The 16,857-nt window shown below is 39.2% G+C and overlaps 1 protein-coding gene across 2 annotated transcripts in view; it reads left to right on the top strand.

Annotated features, from left to right (window-relative positions):
• The window catches only part of DDX59 (DEAD-box helicase 59), a 32,596-nt gene that overhangs the window by 3,596 nt on the left and 12,143 nt on the right, over positions 1–16,857 (top strand). The window lies entirely within an intron of this gene.

Here is a 16,857-nt window from a genome sequence, read left to right on the forward strand (position 1 = left end):
ACAGCAGTTCACAGCAACTATTCTGCCATGTAACACTTCAGTCTTGATGTTGGAAAAAGGCTAGGAATAACACCCATGGGGATATTATCTTTAATTGCTGCTATCAAATTTGCCTATTTAAGATGATCCCATCTGTTTTCCTTAGCTTAGAGGCTATTGGTCACGATAGAAATGGTAGTGGCTGAGAGGAGGGGTGCACCCTGTAACCTCTGGCAAAGAGGCAGCATGCACAGTTTGATGTGGTGCTGTCAGACTGTCAACATACAGACCAAGAACCAGTCATGTCCCGATATGATCCTTAAGAAACATGCTTGTTTTGTGTTGGGTATGTGAGGTTGAACAGGTAATCTATAAATGATTCTGTAAGGTTATTACAGCCTAAGGATGACATGTGAAACGGATATTCCAGCCTCTTAAACTTATGACATTTTATTAAATAGACTTCTTTATAAGTAATGGTAAACCCAGTAAAATTGTAAGAGCTAAGAAATTACATTTTAAATAGGTATTATCAAGTGAGTGATTGTCTGAATTATTAAACCTCTTTGGCATGAAATGCACGTGTGTGGTTTCTGCAAGCTAGGAGTTTTCTCAGGGCATAATTTTGGAGGGGAGTATGTTCTTCCTGTTTCAGGATGATACAAAAGTACCAGAACAGTTATATAATAATTGTCTTTCAAATTCTTTTATTAAGTTATAATCAGAAAGTGCTGAGGCATTTAAAAGGGAAGAAAACAGTTTACCAACTTTACAGATTCTAGTAGAGTCATGAGTCAAAGGGAAAATAAAGCTTTGTATGACATTTTACTTGGATTGTCTGTGATTTTTGATAAGGTTAAACATTAAAAAAGGGAAAAGGTAGAGTAATAGCTACTTTAGCTAATTTCCTACTGAAATCTGCACAACCAAAAAGCTGCCCAATGTGAATCAAGTGCGGTATCTAACAGTTGCTTCTCTTAATACTTGATTGCTACTGGTTTCATTTCCTGAACTTGGCTTTGACCTAATGTAGCTCAGTGAAGGGGGGGGGGGGAAATCTATATCTTCCCCTGCCCAATTCCATTGAGACACCAACCAGCCATCAGATCTGTCCCTTTCCTGTGGTCTGTGAAAGGCAAAGCCTCTCAGCTCCCTCGACACTCATGGCTAGTTGCTTTGTTTGTCTTCTTCTCTGGTTACTTTGGTGTCTTCTGAGATTTTTTTAAATTTTTTTAATTTTTCAATCTGGTTTTCATGCTGGCTGCTTTTGTGTTCTGCCCATCTCCTGGAATTGCACTTGTGCTAGCGGGTTTTAGATTACTTTTCTTCCCAGGTGTGCTGTGCAATACTCCCTGATTCCAGTGCTTTCTCCTTGACATTCCACTGTTGTCAAGTTGTCTGTGAGGAGAACAAATACCCTGCTATAATTGATATTTTTTTATTACAAACTTTAAAACATATGGAATAGATCCTACCCTCTTTCAGTAAGTGAAATCTGTGTATTCTTTTATGGCCACCTAGTGCCTGACATGTTTTTTAAGGAAAATCCTGAGCATGATTTTATGACTGTAACCTTTAAATACTAGAGCAGGCTTAGCTGCACTGTAAAATAAATGTATGGTGGGAAATTTACATTCAAAAACCACCTTCTACAAAAATAAAACGCAGTGTTATTACCACTGTTAGATAATGTTTTATTTGCATTCCAGTTCAGAGGAAAATGGGCATGACTAGTTTTCAAATTGTGCATTCAGGTATAAGAAGTTTATATCCGTCAGCAAGACTTTTTCACTAAGTCTGAATGAGAGTGAATACTAAATTGTGCACTTTTTCCTGTTGAACTTTACTCCATTGAAGTGACTGGCTGATTTTTCTTTTTATTCTGGTTCTACATGTGAAGAAAGATCTGAACGTTCATAAAAGCTCATTTGTTTTGAGCATACACATGATTTATTAGCAGAGCATGAATAGACTTCAGTTTCCCGTCTTTTGACCCTGCTTTCAGTTTCCACTGAAGCCCATGTGTGTCTGAATGAGACCAGCAGTAAATAGGAGAGAATGCTCTGTTAGAACAGTAAAATTCTGGTGTCATTTAATCACAGCAGAATTATTTTTTGGAAGAGGTGGTAGTGAAGATGGATGATGGGGGAAAGCAAGGGAATAGCACAGGAGAAAACCTGATGAAGGGTGTTTTTTTCTATCTATCTTCTTTGAAACATCATAATCCATTTTTTCACTGAATTTTTTAGGCAGTTTCTCTGTTTCCCTTAACTTACTGAGAAATGGCATGTTTTTGAGGAATTTTTGATCATTGTTTTAGGAAGCAGATATAAATAGCTGGTACCCTGTTTAAAAAGTGGCTGTGGAAAGTGTGTATCAGAGATTTTTATTATAACCCCTCATTTATACATAGTGACCCTTCATGCTGTTGAAGACTGATTATGCATGCATGGTAAGGTCATCCCAACCTGAGTGCATAGAACTCTGTTACATTTAATTCTCTTTTGGCATAACTTAATTTATAATATTTTCTGATTAGTTTATTAGATATTTTCTATTAGCTTTACAAGATGTATGCCTTACAGTTCATTTGAAAACATTTTCAATATACAAAAATGTACAGGATGTCTAAGCCTCATGTAGAACAACTTGATTTAAATACTCCCCTATTTCAATATATACTAGAAACATGGAAAGAGCAACAATTATTTTAATAGTTGCCTTAAACTAAATGTATATATACATTTAGCAATAAAAACTTGGCTCCAACAAGGATTTTTTTTAAGCTTTAGGTTAATCCTGTGTGTAGTTCCTGTTTGAAATCACTGGTGCTACAGACATGATTAAAATTGTGTATATAATTGTGTTTGTGGATTAAAGGTGTATGCAGAATATTTGTTTTTGAAGAAATAACTTGGATGATTTCTTTCTTCTAGAAAGTCTCAAAAGAGAAATTACCTACAAAAGGCTTATACATATCTCTGGTTATTCTGTCCTCATATGGTATTCTTGCTATATAGTATACACTGCTCTGTTAAAGCATAGAGTGTTATCTCTGCTGTCTCACCTGGGTAGGAAGCAGTCATGGTTCTCCTTGTGGGCACAAAGAATAGAAATGCCCATCATCATCAAGGGTGTTGGAAACAGAGTCATCTCTTTCTATTAGCCAGCGTAGTTGAATATGGATGAAGGAAGGGGGCAAGCAGGCTGAAACTTGCTGTTCAGGGAATGTTTGAGCCCTAGTTGTGATGGCCACTGCCCTAGAAGCAGAGACTGACAAAGTACACCTGGGACTCCCACTTCTGCGCAGTACTTCATAATCCCCCATGATCTGGGGTTTGTGTTAACAGCCACAGTACAGTCCTTATGGATGATAATTTACTAAATTAGGGAAGAATCAGCCTGGGGAAGAGTATGCTAGTAGGGACCATGTTGAATCAAGGGAATCGTTATATGAAACAACAAAAGTAACGCCTGGAGATTTTGTACAAGAACAGGGACTTGCTGGAGTATATACGTATTGGTTTCCCTTTGGTCTGGTGAGTCTTCTCTGTGTCAAGCTCTTTACTCCTTTTCTATTTGTTCTTAACAGAAAATAAGCAATTGTCTGATTGGAGAATGTAAGGTAACAGAACAGATTTCATTGCAATGAACCCTGTGTTGATATAGGTCCAGCTTGTTTGGCAGAGTATTTTGCTATGCTTGGGGCAACTGTTGAAATTGTGTACTTGAGAGTCTCTGTCCCAGCTGGTAGTATGCTCTTTCAGAAGTCAGAAAAGCAGTAAGTCATGGTCACCAGAAGACACGGGGAAGCAAAAACTGGCTCAGTAAGAAAGTGCATCCAAGGTAGAGGGCACACTACTGTGTTTTATTCTCTTTCACCACCAAGGTCTTAAGTGGTATTGTGCTGGTATAATTAGGAATACCATTTGACTTCTTTGAGTGAAGAGATGAACTGAACGTGGGATGCTTAAGTGCAAACAGATGAAAAATAAGAATTATAAATGCTATTTATGTTGTAGGAGGTCATAGAAGTTCTAGTCAGAGGTCAGGATGTCACAGTGGAAATGCAGGACAAAGTGATGGACTGTTTTAGTTCAGAGTCAGAATGATAAAGTTTTAAATATTGTAGGACTAGGCAAGCAGTAACAAATAAAGCTTTGATATTATTACATTGCTGATTTCATTACTTAAGAGAGCCCAGTCCCACAGAAATATCCTCAGTGCTGCTAGAGAGCAGGTTTCTTGTGTATCAACAGAAGATTAAGAGCCATCTGCGTGGAGATGCTCTGTGTCTGTGCTTCTGCTGGCTCTTTAATCATTGAAGGAAGACATGTCATGCTTCCCAGGGCCAACACCCTCTTGTAACCACTGACTACCTTTGTGGCTTCTTGCAGAGCAGACAGTGTCAGTAATACAGAAGCCTTTTCACTACCTTGTCTTTTTGCTCTAAGTTCCACTGATCTGGCAGGAGCTCTTTGTTCTTACTTGTCTCTTGTCTGGCTAGCTATGTTTTTTCCTTGTTCAGGTTGTATAGTGCAGTAGTGCTCTATTTTCAAGTATTCACATTGTTAATGTCAAGGGGAGCTGTTCCCCTGCAGCTTTAGTTTACTCTGGAGCTGAGCAGAATGAGGATCTGAGAACTGTGACTTACTCCAGTTCATAAAAACTCCTCAGGAATGGTAAAGTCCTTATATACCCAGCATGTTTAGCTGAACTGCAAATAATCTCAGAGGAACTGCTGTTTCATAGGATTACTTAGTTCTAATTTGCATTGAACTGTAAGGTAGGTAGAAATATTCTGGAGGATAATGTGCTCTAGGCATATTCTCCTGAGAGAAAACCCAAGTTAGTCAAGAAAATGAGCAGAAACATTTCTAAGCTACTCTGCCTCATGGTATTTTCTGGCCCTGTTCCTTCCAGTGTTCCCTTTGAAATGATCTCACCAGATATATTCAGAAGAGTTTTATAATTTATTGGTGTGTTTTCATTGTCTCTCTTAGTTTTGAATTGCTGGGAGGTTTATTCCTCTTACGCAGAAGCCTAAGCCACTGCTTTTTCATAGCTCAGGCAACTATCATAGCCTTCTTGCTTCTTGACACCTGGCTATTGCCTGAAAGAGAGCTTCCTTAGCTTGGGCTCCAATCTGTGTTGTGCCTGAAATCTAATTTCTATGTATCTTGCTAGTTGCCACAGGAAACAATATTGCTTTGGCAAGGAACTGTACAAAATGACCTTATCCTAATGGGTCATGTGCCAAAAAAGAAAATGGGAACACTGAAATTGGACTTTTGCACGGCTCAAAGCTTTGAATCATTTGGTTAAAAGCAAAACAAAAGCAAGCTCACATAATTTAAGATGGTAATTCTAGGCTTATGTTTTGTAAGAATGATGTGTTAAACGTAGCCAATTTTTTCACAACCTGGCCTTATACCCAAGTCAGCTGAGTTGTATTAAGAATTAGCACAGATTTAATCCACTGCGTTGTTTAGCAGATAGAATCCCATGAGTGCTTCATATGCATTTCATACAGTCTTCCTTAAACAGAAATACAAGTCAGTGGAGTCTTGACCATACAGCACAAAAGTTGTCTTTCACACTGAAATACTTCAGACTTATTTAATACCAAGAGTTAGAAAACGTATAAGGATCTGGGGTGCAAACTTGCTAACCAGAAGGTTTTTTCAATAGAGCAACTAAAAAATATATTAAGTGCTAAATTGTTTATCTTATTTAGTGTAAATTTAATTTATTCCAAAACTTGAAAATATATTTTAGAACTTGTAATCTGATGTATTTTGAACCGGGCATTATCATGCTGGATTTTTTTGCAGCCAAGTTACAAATCCCAGAAAAATAAGGTTTGCATGGAAAGTCCTTGGCAGATCTCTCTTGGAACAGCACAAACAAAACTGCTTAACAAGGAGGCATTGATTCTTTCTGTCTTGTTACCCTCTGTTATTACAGGCTCACCAGCTGTAAGGTTACTGGCATCTTTGACTCTTTCTAATAAAAAGCATAGGAAGCAGTCATTCAAGGGTGGTTGGGAGAGATATGTTGCATTTTTGAGGCTGTCTTTTTTAATAGCTATTATGCTTTATCAAGCTGAGCTAATGCATTGTCTGCATGTTCTCACAGCAAACAAAGTTTAGGAAACTAACTGAATTTCAGAAGGCCAAATCTGTTGGTTTAACTTTAGCAGTCTGTGGTCCTGAAGTGTGCGATTAAACCACAGATGGACAGCTTAGTGCCACCATGTCATGAGAAGTGGAGGTTTGCTTAGTATTTGTAACAACTAACTGATAAATACTGCAAGTGATTCACAGAAGGAAAAGCTCAAGAGAGAGTTAAAGGATTTATGTTTTTTGGACATTGTGATATATTCTCATCTGTTTTGTCTCATATAGTTGGTGTTTATTTGTATTTTCACTTATTCAGTGCTTTCAAGTCCTCAGTTTTATCACACCTTGACTGCATTTGCTGGTATGTCTAGCTTAAAAGAGAAAACAAAACATTCTCTTGTTTATGCAATAAAACTTAATTACACGTACTGAGTTTTAGATGTATCCCTTAAGACAAAAGTACTTCGGTTTTATATTTTCATATTTAATAGTATACTTCCTTACAGAGCTTTATAAGAACAACATTTATGAGTGAGGTGGGTTGACCCTGGCTGGATGCCACGTGCCCACCAAAGCCGTGATAAGGACAGGGAGAGATCACTCGCCAATTACCATCACAGGCAAAAGAGACTCGACTTGGAGAAATTAGTTTCATTTAGTACCAATCAAATCAGAGTAGGATAATGAGAAATAAAACCAAACCTTAAAAACACCTTCCCCCCACCCCTCCCTTCTTCCCAGGCTCAACTTCACTCCCAAATTCTCTTATCTCCTCCCCCCCAGCAGTGCAGGGGGATGGGGAATGGGGGTTGCGGTCAGCTCATCACACCTTGTCTCTGCCGCTCCTTCCTCCTCAGGGGGAGGACTCCTCACACTCTTCCCCTGCTCCAGCCTGGGGTCCCTCCACAGGAGACAGTCCTCCATGAACTTCTCCAATGTGAGTCCTTCCTACGGGCTGCAGTTCTTCATGAACTGCTCCAGCATGGATCCCTTCCACAGGGTGCAGTCCTTCCGGAACAGACTGCTCCAGAGTGGGTCCCCCACGGGGTCACAAGTCTTGCCAGCAAACCTGCTTCAGCATGGGCTCCTCTCTCCATGGGTCCACAGGTCCTGCCAGGAGCCTGCTCCAGTGTGGGCTTCCCACAGGGTCACAGCCTCCTTTGGGCATCCACCTGCTCTGGTGTGGGTTCCTCCATGGGCTGCAGGTGGAGATCTGCTCCAGCACCTGGAGCACCTCCTCCCTCTCCTTCTTCACTGACCTTGGTGTCTGCAGAGTTGTTTCTCTCACATATTCTCACTCCTCTCTCTGGCTGCAGTTGTGCAGTAACTTTTCCCCCTTCTTAAATATGTTATCACAGAGGTGCTGCCACTGTCACTGATTGGCTTGGCCTTGGCCTGTGATGGGTCCATCTTGGAGCTGGCTGGCATTGGCTCTATTGGACATAGGGGAAGCTTTTAGCATCTTCTCACATAAGCTGCCCCCGTAGTCCCCCTGCTACCAAAACCTTGCCACACAAACCCAAAACAATGCGAAAAATCCATACAATATCCAGTGCTTGGTAGAGTGCCATTCTCTGACTGATCGGAGGAGCCAAGCCATGTTCTGAGAATGTCTTAATCTCGTTTTAGGTAGGTGGGAGTTTGGCTGGGCTTATATGAGGAGATGGAGTTGAAGCTGTTTTCAGAGGAGTCATTTTTACTTCTTAGGTTTGGATTTGGGGGGATATTTTTAATTGATGCGCTGGTACCAGCAAGGGCTGATTTAGCTGGATTGAACTGGCAGCTCAGTCATTTTGTCTGAACTGGGTTTCTCAGAAGAATGTATATGAGAGCTACCTGAGAAACCTGTAAGTAAGGGCCGAGCTTTGACATGGTAAGTACTCAGAGGTGCACTGTTTAAGGCTTAGGGTAAGGTCAGTTTTGGATTTACACAGACTTGGTCCCCTCCTCATTTACCTCATCTGTCTTCAGACTGATCCATGGGACTTTGGTATTCCCAGACTGGAATATAGCCTAGAGCCTTTTACTCCCTCACAGACTAGGGACTTTATGTCAGAAGATAGCTATAAATAATGCTGAGACCCGCTATTCAGCCCTGTTACTTTGTCATTCTTCAGTCTGTGCTTTTTTCTCTATAGGATGACTGTTACATGTTTATGTATACAGCAGCATTCTCCAGGGAGGGCAGTTCATCTTTGCCATGAGTGAATATCCAAGTGTGAGGATGAATTTAGTTTAAATATATGATCAGATTAATGCTAATTCTTTCCACTGATGAAGCAAGAAAAATAAATAAGCAAATAGAATTACTGGAATTTTAAGGTATGTTTTCATTTACAGAGTACATAGGTGTTTTAACTCCTTAAAATTTGAGTAGTGTATTGGTTCTACAATGACTTGAACTATATTGAGCTATATTGAGCTCAATGACTTGAGCTATATTGAAATACATTTTTGGAAAAAAGTCCTACCACTTAGGAGGCTACTTGAGTTCATTTTCACATGTAAAGGTTTAGAAAATTATTTTGTAAAGAATTAAAGGGCTAGAAAAGTACTTGAAATCATAGTTAAATGACACAGTGAATCATTTCTGAGGCTAACAGTACCATGTGATGCAAACCATTTGTCCAGTACGTTATCATTCTTCCATTTCAAGTTTCAGCACAGTAGCTTTCTGTTGATAGGTTTTACCCTGAGTTAGGTGTTGTCCATACTAGTGCAGCCAGCATAAACACTATATTGTGTATTACGACTAATGGGACAGAAATATAGTCATGCTAAGACCAGATCCAGATTGCTTCTTTACCACTATGTTATTTTCTAGAGCTAATGAAAACCATGGCCTCCCAGGTGATAGAAAAAACTTTGGGCTGTTGCAAAAGGCTTTACATACTTAGTAGGGTGGAACTGGCAGGAGACTTTAGCCCTGCTTTTCCAGCTTCCCAGGTTCATGATTTTTGGAGCTTATGAAAAGGAAATTATGAAACAGCAAAAAAAGAGCATTAACCATAGCAAATGTTAACAATCTTTTCACTCATCCTTTTCTATGCATGAGAAATAAATAGGGAAGAAACACATCTAGGGAAGGAACAGTGAAATTGATGCACGTATTTTGGAGATAAGAGAAAGTAAAAAATGGTTTGCCTTTTGAAATTAAAGCCATCTGGTATACTTTTCTGTTAAAAAAGTCATGGACAAATGGCCTACTTGGTGACCAAGTATTTATACTGCATTACAATCCTTTTGGAAAGGATTTTAGCTGAAGGTATAACTTTTTTTGGTAAACTAAGTTGCAATTCTTTTATCCTCTATTTTGTTTAGCAGTCACGTACAATGTCTTTTTTAGCACATGACAAAGATCTGTGCTAGTGAAATCAATGCCAAATACACCACAGACCTGCAAAATTAATATCGGAGACCTGTGGTATGAGTCAGTGGAAAAAAATATCCACAAGGTGTGGTTTTTTTAATTAAACTGTTAAGACTGCATTGAATACTCTGTACACAACAAGTGACGTTTGAGAAATTTAAAAATCTGTAGGCTGGAGCCCAACAGTACCAGTCACTTAGAGCAGTGATGAAGGCTGACATAAAGGAAGCTTTTGAGACCTGAATCCTGGAGCTGTGTAGCCACCAAGCCTGCCGCTAGCAGAAAGTACAGGAGCTGGAAGGATCCTCTGTTTTGTGACAGCTGCCAATGGCTTCCAAAGGCAATAGTCACAGCTGGCAGTCACTCAGTAGTGGGGACATAATGAATTTGGCTTCTACACTGGCAGCAGTGAGATGGCTTTTTGTAGATGCAGTTATAGCCTTTCCATGTCCTTTAATAATTTTTGTGTGAGGGATTCAACTAGGCCAATTTAAGACTTCATGCAGAGTCAGAATAGGGACCAAATGTAATGTAGGGAACTATGAAGGTTAAACCCAATGATTAGTATTGGCACAGATTTTAACAAGATGACTGGTAAAAAGTCTAGTTTCTAGCAGCAGTCTTGCATGTTTTCCAGACCATTCTTAGTGCAGTGGCTTCTGCTCTCAAAACTAGCAACACTGGTAGGAGCTTTAGAGTTGGAAAGGGAAATTTATTACACATTTACTCAAAAGGCTTATGATGTAAATTTTTCCTTCAGTCTGTCGCACTAATGGATTATAACTCTGTCTCCCTTTAATACAAATGCAATGTACCAGAGCATAAACTGTTACATTTATCATACTTGCTTATTAATTAGAAAGGTCTTAATCTCAAGAGTTTGAGTGGGCAGGTGGCAATGCACATCGAACACAGGTCATCTGGCAAGCTGGAACTTAATGATTCCTGTTGTCTCTTGTGGATTTTCTTTTCTTCCTCTCCCATCCTTTTGTCTGGGACCCCGAGGGTGGGGGGAAGGGTTTAATTTCAGTAAGTGCATGTTGTGGGAGTGTTACCTTGTTTTTAGAATAGATGCCAATCTCGTATGCCTCCAAACAGCCTTATTAATTGCAACACAAATCTAAATGGCAAACTGGTAAGCAGCTTTCAAATACAATGTTTTATATCCTCCCAGAAAGAAAAATAGATTAACATGAAAGCAGAGAATTTTTAATTCTTAATTCCGCACCTCTAATTAAGTTATATTTCAAGATCTATTTAATCCTGTTATTTTACACCTGAATTCTCTAAGAATCTGGTTTCCTGTTTACTGGTTATTGAAGTCCCTGGAAATTTTGAATTGTCTTTGCAATCTTTTGATCAAATCCTTGTTCTGTAAGTCTCAGAGACCTAACAGAGATTTGTAAGTTAGTTTAAATGATTCTTATGTCCTAAAATCATCCCTTTTAATTGGAAAAAGCTACTCTGTATCTTGTACAAATAAGATAGTAATTTTACAGTTGTGCTAAGGCTATGGTGATATTAAATTGGAGAATCCATTGATTCTTGACGTAAATCTTGGTAGTAAAACTACCGACCTGTCAGCCTCACCTCTGTGCCTGGGAAGATCATGGAACAGATCCTCCTAGAAGCTATGCTAGAGCACATGGAGGACAGGGAGGTGATTAGAGACAGCCAACATGGCTTCACCAAGGGCAAGTCCTGCCTGACCAACCTAGTGGCTTTCTACGATGGAGTTATCACATCAGTGGACAAGGGAAAAGCAATGGATGTCATCTATCTGGACTTCTGTAAAGCCTTTGACATGGTCGCACACAACATCCTTCTCTCTAAATTGGAGAGATACGGATTTGATGGGTGGACTGTTCAGTGGATAAGGAATTGGTTGGAGAGGGTAGTGGTCAACAGCTCAATGTCCAGATGGAGATCGGTGATGAATGGTGTCCCTCAAGGGTCCGTACTGGGACCAGTACTGTTCAATATTTTCATCAATGACATTGACAGTGGGATTGAGTGCACCCTCAGCAAGTTTGCAGATGACACCAAGCTGAGTGGTGCAGCTGACATGCCAGAAGGACGGGATGTCATCCAGAGGGAGCTGGACAAGCTGGAGAAGTGGGCCTGTGTGAACCTCATGAGGTTCAACAAGGCCAGGTGTAGGGTCCTACACCTGGGTCAGGGCAATCCTTGGTTTCAACACAGGCTGGGTGATGATGTGATCAAGAGCAGCCCTGTGGAAAAGGACTTGGGGGTACTGATGGATGAAAAGCTGGGCATGAGCCAGCAATGTGTGCTCGCAGCCCATAAGGCCAACCATATCCTGGGCCACATCAAAAGAAGTGTGGCCAGCAGGTTGAGGGAGGTGGTTCTGCCCCTCTGCTCTGCTCTGGTGAGACCTCACCTGGAGTACTGCATCTAGCTCTGGAGCCCTCAGCACAAGAAGGACATGGAGCTGTTGGAGTGGGTCCAGAGGAGGGCCATGAAAATGATCTGAGGGCTGGAGCACCTCTCCTACGAGGACAGGCTGAGAGAGTTGGGGCTGTTCAGCCTGGAGAAAAGAAGGCTGCGGGGAGACCTTATAGCAGCCTTCCAGTACTTAAAGGGGGCCTATAGGAAAGATGGGGACAGACTTCTTAGCAAGGCCTGTTGTGACAGGAGAAGGAGCAATGGTTTTAAACGAAGGGAGGGCAGATTTAGACTGGATTTAAGAGAGAAATTTTTTACAGTTGAGGGTGGTGAGGCACTGGCACAGGTTGCCCAGAGAGGCAGTGGAGGCCCCATCCCTGGAAGCATTCAAGGTCAGGTTGGACGGGGCTCTGAGCAACCTGATCTAGTTGAAGATGTCCCTGCTCTTGCAGGGGGGTCGGACTAGATGGCCTGTAAAGGTCTCTTCCAATCCAAAGCATTCTATAATTCAATATTATACACAGTATTTGAGCATATAATCACATGCATTAATTATGTTCCTAATTTTTGCATGATTTGTCCTGTACAGTTATGTCCCTATGAACTAGGGGCATTTCATGCTGGACCTTCAGGGCAGGACTGCTGTTTGCTTTCTTTTTTTAAAAAAGAAAAACAGTAATATGCTTTAAGAATTCAGATTTAATTAGAGTACTTTTTAAAATTCCTGTTTTACCACAGATTTCTGCAGAGACTAATATCAACCAATATTTCCTTAGAATGTGGCTCTTCAAACAAAGAGAATGCTCAGGAAGACTGAAAATCTTAGTCCAAGACTTCTTTCACTGATTATTTACTTTCAAAAAGCTTAGGAGTTCCCTGTTTGGATTAAGCAAAATTAGAAAAACTGGGCCTCAGAATAAGTATACTGCATGCAATATCTGTACTAAATCGGGACATTTTGTATGAATATTAGTGGAATTGACTAGTTAATGGTCAGCCACCATTATTTGTTTTTAGATTATCTGGATTTTTCCTGTGTGGTTCCTTTAAAGCTGTAATTCGGAAACCAGTGGAGTCATTGACTCACTGATTCCTTCAATCAAAGAACTATTCATTAAGTATGCTTTGGGTTAGAGCTGCTGTTGACTACCTACCTACAAATCTTCTGAGTGGCTTCAAAATCCCAAAACATTAAAGAAACAGAAAAATATTCAGTTTCATAGCATCAGGTGGAGCACACACGGGCGCCAATCCCCAAGTAAACATGCTTTGACTTCCATGTCTTCTGAATGGAAAGACATTCCCCCTCCCTTCCACTCAAGCAGTGGATGTTCTGTTGTCTCCAATGATGTGCATCGTGGCAAACTTTAAAAAAAAAAATAAATTCAGGGAATAATTTTTATTCTCTAAGTGACATCTTCATAAACTTAACGCTCTTCATCCATTCTAACATTAAAAAAAAATATTAAGGCACTGGGATTCCTTAGTTTAGAATAATGATACATAGGGTACATATGGAGATATTTAAAATAATTCATAGCATAAAGAAAAAACAAAACTATTCCTCTTGATGAGACACATTCTTTTGAGGTACATTTTAGTTTTCAGATTTGTCAGTACTGATGCTTGCCACTTGAGGGAGTGATGCATTAGGTGCTATTTGGACTCTTGAGTCCATTCTCAGTAGTTTTGCATACACTAGGAGCTCACTCTAAGTGGAAAATTCAGGCATCACATGAGGATATTTTGGCTACAAAGGAAACTTAAAATGCGCCGTATTAAAATATTTTGGACACTTACCCTTTGGGATGTATTTATCTGTTAATCAAATCACTGTGTGGAACTTGAGAACACCTTGCTTGCCAGATTCAGAGAGAGGTGCCTAAGGGTTGTGTTCTGGTACAGGTTTTAATTAACGGGGTCACTCTGGGAGGTATCGCTGTGGAGAGCCCAGGCATATGCTACAGTCAAGCAACTCTTTGAAATGCTTGTGATACTGTCTCTGAATTAGTATGCAGAATGCCTGTTTCCTATGACTTCAGTGTGCCTGGGAGTAGAGGGATTTCAGTCTCCTGCTTTATTCCAATCTTGTTTTACTGAATTATTTATTATTTGCAAGTGATGGGAAAGGTTGGTTCATGCTCCTGAAGAATGGCTGTGAGATGTTACAGGGCAAAGCGCCTGTTTATGAACTGAGGGAAGGAATCCTAGATGCCTGCTTTCTGAATATTTGCTATAGAAACCATGAGTGAATATGCAAAAATCTTCTTGATATAATTTAAAATAGTCCAAAAAGTGAGATACCTTAGTATTAATAATTTGTGCTTGAATTTCATTATTTATTTTAACTTTTAATAAATAGTTACTATCTTTGTTATTCTAACAGAAATTTGCATAAAATTGAAATAATCTGTTGCTGTGTATCTATGTAGTAAATCTATGTCAGTATGTATTAGTCCTTTTGTACATGTGGGTTTGTATGTACATTGTTACATTTCTGTAGCTCCTAATACTAGAAGTTACTCTGAAGAGGTATATTAATTATATAAGACTATATTTGAACAGGGGTTTCTAATAACAATACATGGTACTTTCCTAGGCAGCTATTGTACTGGAACACATGCAGCATAGACAAGATGAGAAAATTGTAAATTCTTGCTGTTTTACCAACTAAATTAAATAACAATATGACTATACAAAATACAGATGCTACTTTTTTTTTATACAACCTGGAAACCTTAAGATTTTCCATAATGACATCCCCAGATAAATTATCAAGAATGTGCAAAAATGACTGTCCTAATTGTTCATGGTTTTCAAACAGGACTTAAACCCAGCTTTATTCAGCCAGTGCTTGAATTAACTAGTTTTTAGAAGGAAGAATACCAAGACAAAACCCTTGTAGGATATCTGAGAGCATCTTGTCTTGGAACATATTGTACAATCTGGTGAACTCTAAAGGTACAAAACTTGAAGTTCAAAAAGCTTATTAAAATGTCATTCACCTCAGATCTGATTAGCAGCATGAAGAGCTGAGAGGATGGGAATTAAATTCACCGAGGCTATCTATTATTCTTACATATTTCAGCATTCTAAAAAAGCTTAGGAAAGTGACTGGACTAGAACATTTATGCTTTATTCCAGGAAAAAAAGTATTTATTTAGTGAGCTCACAAAGCATAGTATCCGTTCCACAAGACTTTTTGGTACATCTATCCTGATTAACTTCTCCATGTAAATAAAGAATAACATACTACATTCTGTGGAAGCTTGCACTCCTTTTCAGTTGTGAGTACTTACTATAAAGCATATTACAATTTCAAAGCAGAGCATGTATGTTAGTAATTTGGAGAAAGTAGTGCACTTATGAGTACAGAGAGGGTCAAAGCAATGGCTGAAAAAAAATCCATTTTGTTAGTACTTTTGTTAATACCTGACTCCTGGTCATTTTGTTGGGAAGAAAGAATGAACTATCAATAGCTGCCCAGCCATTTTGAACCAGATACAGTAGATCTACAGTAGATCTACAGTAGATCTACAGTAGATCTACAGTAGATCTACAGTAGATCTACAGTAGATCTACAGTAGATCTACAGTAGATCTACAGTAGATCTACAGTATCTGTTCCTCAGTCATCTCTTTTTCAGACTGACAAGTTTATGTGGTTGTGTCTTGCGTGTCAGCCCTTTTATGCCTCTGAATATCCATAGAGTCCTTTTCTAAAACTTAATTTCAAGATCTACTGTAGTCTTTCTCAGACAAGGGGAGTGAGTGATGGGGAAACCCCAATTACAAGGAGCATGCATATAGGTGAACTGTCACTTTATACAGTAATGTTCTCTATACCTTTCCTAGTATTTCCTACCATGTAACTGTTTTTCTGACTGCTGTTGCACACTGAACCGATGCTTTAACAAAGATTCCTCTCAATATTCAGATCTTGCTTCTGAATACTAATGGCCAATTCAGAGCCTATCATTCTATACTCAATGTCAAGATACCTGTCTGTGTACCTAGGTTTGCATTTGTTTGTCTGAATTTTACCTGTTGTCATAACCAAGTCTTCTAAGGCTCTGGTAAAGCTCTTCTGGTGGCCCGTGTGTTAAGTATCTGAGATATTGTTGCCAGCAAACTTTCTCACTTTCTTGGTCTTCAGGTTGCCATATCAATCTGCAAAATGGTACCAAGTTTTGCAGAATTCACTGGTGACTTCCCTCCCTCCACCCTGGGACCCCTTATTAGTGAGTCCCTAATCTTTCCTTCCTGTATTCTAATCAATGATAACGTCCATGCAAGACCATTTCCTTTTACCCTGCATTTTTTTAGTGTCCTTAAAACTTTTGGCAAAGAACCTCTTAACAGCTTTGGCAAAGTCGAGTATTCTGTATCAGTGACATTTCCCATAATCCACAGAGGTGTCAGCCTTTTCTGGTAATACAGAAGGTTTTTATTAGGTATTAACAGTTATCCGTATTGAACAACTCTTTAAGGATTCCTAGATAATTGATGATGTAACGAGAGAGAGGGAGGCTGCTCTTTTTCATTAATAACATAATCCTGCAGACTGTTCAATACTTGGTTTCTTTTAGTCTTTAACCAGCTTGAATAATTTCTGTGACCGCTTTTTATCTTTACTGCTGTGATGAAGTCTGAGTTTATCTGAAAGACCATTATATGCTAAAGAAAGCTATTAGTGTGTATTATAAACAACAGTAGAGGCAGGTTTTCTGTTTGGAAAATGTCAATGTGTGTGTTGCATTTATAATAATTAGTTATGTAATAATGATCTTATAAAATGCAACATAATATGTGCATCTTCAAAGTGATTATAAAAAAAAAAATCAGTACCTAATTAGAAGGTGTTCATTACTAACAAAATAGGCGTTCTCATGAAACAAATACAGGGTAGAGCAAAAATTGTCATGCATCCGTAAGTGAATCATGGAATACACCCACTGCTTACATTATTCCTTCCACAGAA

The sequence above is a fragment of the Ciconia boyciana genome, chromosome 7 (assembly GCF_034638445.1).
Source record: "Ciconia boyciana chromosome 7, ASM3463844v1, whole genome shotgun sequence".
Taxonomy (NCBI): Eukaryota; Metazoa; Chordata; class Aves; order Ciconiiformes; family Ciconiidae; genus Ciconia; species Ciconia boyciana.